The sequence below is a fragment of the Loxodonta africana genome, chromosome 18 (genome assembly GCF_030014295.1).
Source record: "Loxodonta africana isolate mLoxAfr1 chromosome 18, mLoxAfr1.hap2, whole genome shotgun sequence".
Lineage (NCBI taxonomy): Eukaryota > Metazoa > Chordata > Mammalia > Proboscidea > Elephantidae > Loxodonta > Loxodonta africana.
Window position 1 is genome coordinate 40,208,476 of NC_087359.1, and position 6,434 is coordinate 40,214,909.

Consider the following 6,434-nt stretch of genomic DNA (forward strand, 5'->3'; position numbering starts at 1 on the left):
GCGGAAAGCTGTTATTAGGTGCTATTGGGTTGGTTGTAACTCATAGCGACCCTATGTACAACAGAACATGAAACGGTTGACCAGTCCTGCATCATCCTCGCAATCATTGCCGTGTTTGAGCCCACTGTTGCAGCCACTGCGTCAATCCATCTCCTTGAGTGTCTTCTTCTTTTTTGATGACCCTCTACTTTACCAAGCATGATGCCCTTCTGCAGGGACTGGTCTCTCCTGGTAACATGTCCAAAGTATGTGAGATGAAGTCTTGCCATCTTTGCTTCTAACGAGCATTCCGGCTGTACTTTCCAATACAGATTTGTTTATTCTGCCAATCCATGGTATATTCAATATTCTTTGCCAACACCATAATTCAAAGGCATCAATTCTTCTTCACTCTTCCTTATTTGTTGTCCAGCTTTCACATGCATATGAGGCAGTTGAAAACACCATGGCTTTGGTCAGGTGCACCTTAGTCCTTAAAGTGACATCTTTGCTTTTTAACACCTTAAAGAGATCTTTCACAGCGGATTTGCCCAATGCAATGTGTTGTTTGATTTCTTGACTGCTGCTTACATGGGCGTTGATTGTGGATCCGAGTAAAATGAAATCCTTGACAACTTCAATCTTTTCTCCATTTATCATGATGTTGCTTATAGGTCCAGTTGTGAGGATTTTTTGTTTTCTTTATGTTGAGATGTAATCCAGACTGAAGGCTGTAGTCTTTGATCTTCATCAGTAAGTACTTCAAGTCCTCTTCACTTTCAGCAAGCAAGGTTGTGTCATCTGCATATTGCAGGTTGTTAAGTCTTCCTTCAATCCTGATCCCCATTCTTTATATAGTCCAGCTTCTCAGATTATTTGTTCAGCATACTGATTGAATAAGTATGGTGAAAGGCTACAACCCTTATGAACACCTTTCCTAACTTTAAACCACACAGTATCCTCTTCTGTTTGAACTACTGCCTCTTGGTCTATGTACAGGTTCCTCATGAGCACAATTAAGTGTTCTGGAATTCCCATTCTTTGTAACGTTATCCATAATTTGTTATGATCCGTACAATTGAATGCCTTTGCATAGTCAATAAAACACAGGTAAACATCTTTCTATATTCTCTGCTTTCAGCCATGTTCCATCTAACATCAGCAATGATATCCCTTGTCTCACATCCTCTTCTGAATTAAGCTTGAATTTCTAGCAGTACCCTGTCGATGCACTGCTGCAACTGCTTTTGAATGATCTTCAGCAAAATTTTACTTGTGTGTGATATTAATGATATTGTTCAATAATTTCCTCATTCTGTTGGATCTCCTTTCTTTGAAATGGATACAAATATGAATCTCTTCCGGTCAGTTGGCCAGGTAGCTGTCTTCCAAATTTCTTGGCATAGATGAATGAGCACTTCCAGCACTGCATCCATTTGTTGAAATATCTCAATTGGTATTCCATCAATTCCTGGAACCTTGTTTTTCACCAATGCCTTCAGTGCAGCCAGAACTTCTTCCTTCAGTACCATTGGTTCTTGATCACATGCTACCTCCTGAAATGGTTGAACATCGGCCAATTCTTTTTGGTACAGTGACTCTGTGTATTCTTTCCATCTTCTTTTGATGCTTCCTGTGTCATTTAATATTTTGCCCATAGAATCCTTCAATATTGCAACTCAAGGCTTGAATTTTTTCCTTAGTTCTTGCAGCTTGAGAAATGCCGAGCATGTTCTTCCGTTTTGGTTTTCTATCTCCAGGTCTTTGCACATTTCATTAGAATACTTTACTTTGTCTTTCGAGCTATCCTTTGAAATCTTCTTTTCAGCTCTTTTATGTGATCATTTCTTCCTTTTACTTTAGCTACTCTATGTTCAAGAGCAACTTTCAGAGTCTCTTCTGACATCCAGCATCTGGAATAATAGGAGGAAAACCAAAAGAGCGGGAGGGTTTGGAGAAGAGAGAGGGATCCACATGGTCAAATGTTGTAGAAATGGCAAAAAGGGGCAAGAAAGAAAAGGACTTAAAAGTGTAGAGTGGATTTAACCACTACAAAACTGCTAATGACCTTGGAGAGGGAAGTTACAGTGGAGTAATAGGGATGGCAGCCAGACTGTAATGGGGTGATGGGGTGAGTAGTGAACAGGAGCTACCTCTCACATGTAATATATTGTGCCAGAACCTGGAAGTGAGAAATGACACCTGATCTAAAGGATCTCTCATTCCAAAGAAAGAGACCAATGTTTGCAACGGTGGTTGAGACACTTAATAATGTGCGAGGATGTTCAAGGTAAAATGGTGCCACAGAGAAAAGGGTGGTCAGTAGGGCATAGCAGGTGGTCTAGATCAGCCTAATAGAGCGGGTGATGGGCTGTAGGCTGAAAGATGGGTAGCAGTTGTTCAAGTGAGGGAAGAGCATTCCATACCTGGAACTGTGCAACACAGTGTAGTATGGCAGGAAGTGAGGGTGTTTGGCCGTGGGGGAGAAGCAGCAGGTGAAGTTGGAGAAGCAGGCCAGATCATGGGAGACCTTGAGGTGTTCAGATTTTAGAGTAGGGATAATGAGAGCCAAGAAGACACATGGCCGGATTTACATTTAGAAAGATCACTGAGGTTGCAAGGCAGATGGAGAATGGAGTGGTGGAAACCACACTGGAGCCTGGGAAGCAATTATTTGTGGTGACTGTGGCTTCTTTCCATTAGTAATGTGTATAGAATAGGGTCTAGGGGCCCTGGTGGCACAATGGTTAAGCACTCAGCTGCAAACCAAAAGGTTGACAGTTCAAACCCACCCAGCTGCTCCTTGGGGAACAACCTGGCAATCTGTTACCGTAAAGATTACAGCCTAGGAAACCCTATGGGACAGTTCTACTCTGTCACATGGGGTTGCTATGAGCAGAAATTGAATTAAGGGCACCTAACAACAACAACAACATGGAATGGGTTCTGGAGATCACTGGCAGATAAGATTGTTTCCCTTCCTATCATCAGCAAACAGCCAACTGATATAATCCACCAAGAAAGTCTGTAACCTGGGCATTTTGATCCATTACTTTTACCTCTGGATCCCCAATACCCAGCATTGGACCTGACACAGATGACACTGAAACTGGTTGAATTAACGAAGGATGAATGAATGAATTTACAATCTGCAGTGGTAATTACACACCCAACTCTGACTGACCTTAGGAAAAGGAGAGTTATAAAAAATGACTTCTTAGGGTATGACTGGAACAGGTACTCTTGGCTCCGTGACCCAAAGGCATTTAGTATTTTCTTTTCCAGACCAAATTGTAGTTTTTTGTTACATTTTTCCTTTTCATGGATCAGGAGCTTCCTGAGAACTCAGTCTTATACATCTTTTGTATTCCCAGCCACTAACCCAGTTCCTGGCCCAGAGCACATGTGCTATTAAAACTTGAGGAATAAGAGAAGGCATTGAGAGGTAAGATAACAGTGTAAGGAGCTAAACACTCATCCTTCCACAACAAAAACTGGAAAAAAAAAAAACAAAACAGAGGAATGAACAAGAGATATTAAAAAGTTTTAGTGGTTAGGAGCTGTAACTGTACATTAAAGTTTTATAAGTTCTGTTTATTTGTGGTTCCTGATACATACTTTTTTGGTGGTGGTGGTATTTGATGGTGAGCCTTCAATAAATGCTTCTTTAAGAAAGTAGCAGCTGTCTGCCTAGAACCCCATTATTGCAACACTAAATCCTCAAACTGATTTGTACCTTTTTCACTCACCTGTTTCAGTAGAGAAAAAGGGTCCTTTCTCCTAGCAGAGGTCAATAGCTCCAAATACGTCCCGGAGCCTACTCCCTCCCCTTCTCAAGACCTTAGAACTTTAGCTATCCCCTTTTATCTTCCATCACCTCCTCTCTATTGGATTATTCGACATTAAACATAATCTAATTTCTCATTTACAAAAAGCCTCCTGTCTCAAACCTTCTTTCAGTTCCCAACCTATTTTGCTGCTTCCCGTCTCAAAAAGAGTTGCCCAACCACCATTTTAGTGTCCTCAGTTCCCCTTCGTTCTTCAACACATTCCAGGCTGGCTTCTAATGCCAAGATTCCATGGATACTCTCTAGTCCTTTCCTAGCAGACCTTCAGCAGTTTTTTAAATGTTGTTCATCACTTTCACCTTCTTGAAACACTTTTTTTTTTGTCTTCCCTGACTCTATAGCTTCAGATTGATTTCCTTTTACCTCTCTGAATTCTCCTTCATAGTCTCTTTTGCTGGCTCCTTTTCTACACAGGTCTGAAGTAGTGTCTCTCAAATGCTTGGCATTCTTAGGCCACTTAATGAACTATACAGGACTGCTAGTTTTAGATATATTTAAAATAATGGTGAACATTATTTCACATAATGAAATGGCCTTGATATATGCTACTGTCTCTGCCTTGAATCCTTCCCAAGATTTAACGCATTTTGCCTGGCTGGATCCTTATCTTTTAGGTGTTGAGTCATTTCCAAAGAGAGACCTCTGTATTATTCTGACAGCATCCAGCATTTTCCCCTTTATCGGCATAATAGCCAATGAACTTAAAATGTGTCAAATCTATTCTAAGTGCTTTCAAACTCATTGCCCTATGAGTCAATTCCAACTCCGACCCTACAGGACAAAGCAGAACTGCCCTATGGGTTTCCAAGGCTGTAAATCTTTATAGAACCAGACTGCCATATCATTCTCCCATGGAGCGGCTGGTGGATTCAAACCACTGACCTTTCAGTTAGTAGCTGATGTCTTAAAAACTGCACCACCAGAAGTGATCTACATTGTATCGATTCAATATTCACAATAGCACCACATGTGGGGGAGTGCTACTATTATCATAAACCCCATTTAACAGATGGGGAAACGAAGAACAGAGTGACAGAACTGGGATTATGAACCTAGGCACTCTGGCATTAGAATCCATACCCTTAACTGTACTAAGAATACGTATCGCAATTTATATTGACGTACTTGCAACTTTAGTGCTTTTCTCCCTCACTGATCCATAAAGTCTGTGGGAGCAAGAACTGTGTTCTGAATGGTTCAGAGCTTAGCTTCAAGCACAGTACTCAGATATTTGTTGAGTGAATAAATCGATTATTTAAAAAAAAAAATCTGCACTGGGAGGCAGCAAGTTTGGGACTGAATCTCCATATTCCACATAACCTTGGAGAAACAGATTTATCTCTCCCTGACTTGTTTTCCGACTGTGTGAAAGTCCTTCCAGAATCAGGGTGGGAGGATAAATCCAAGTAAAAGAGGTGACAAGCACAACCATTAGGAAAATGGAGTTGAAGCAGGGAGCCAGAGTGCTGGTCTTTAGTTTCCTCCACGAAAAGATGGCACCGTGTGCACCGCATGGGACAAAGGGTTGTCGTTAGGTGCTGTGGAGTCGGTTCTGGCTCGTAGTGACCCTATGTACAATGGAACAAAACACTGCCCGGTCCTGCGCCATCCCCACAACTGTTGTTCTGTTTAAGCCCATTGTTGCAGCCACTATGTCAATCCATCTCTTTGAGGGTCTTCTTCTTTTTCACTGACCTTCTACTTTACCAAGGATGATGTCTTTCTCCAGGGACTGCTCCCTCTTGATAACATGTCCAAAGCATGGGAGACAAAGTGTGGCCATCCTCGCTTCTAATGAGTATTCTGGCTGTATTTCTAATACAGATTTGTTTGTTCTGCTGGCGATCCACGGTGTATTCAATATTCTTTGCCAACACCATAATTCAAAGGCATCAATTCTTCTTCCATCTTCATTATTCATTGTCCAGTTTCTACATGCATATGAAGTGATTGAAAATGCCATGCTTGGGTCGGGCACACCTTAGTCCTTAAAGTGACATTTTGCTTTTTAACACTTTAAAGAAGTCCTTTGCAGCAGATTTGCCCAATGCAATGCATCACTTGATTTCTTGAATGCTGCTTCCATGGGCATTGATTGTGGACCCATGTAAAATGAAATTCTTGACAAATTCAATAGTTCTTTCATTTATCATGATGCTGCTTATAGGTCCAGTTGTGAGGATTTTTGTTTTCCTTATGTTGAGGTGTTATCCAGACTGAAGGCTGTGATCTTTGATTTCATCAGAAAGTGCTTCAAGTCCTCTATACTTTCAGCAAGCAAGGTTGTGTCATTTGCATATCGCAGGTTGTTAATGAGTCTTCCTCCAATCCTGATGCTGCGTTCTTCTTCATGTAGTCCAGTTTCTCAGATTATTCGCTCAGCATACAGATAGACTAAATACAGTGAAAGGTTACAATCCTGATGCACACCTTTCCTGATTTTAAACAATGAAATATCCTCTTGTTCTGTTTGAACAACCGCCTCTTGGTCTGTGTACAGGTTCTACATGAGCATAATTAAGTGTTCTGGAATTCCCATTCTTTGCAATGTTATCCATAATTTGTTATGATTCACACAGCCGAAAGTCTTTGCATAGTCAATGAAAC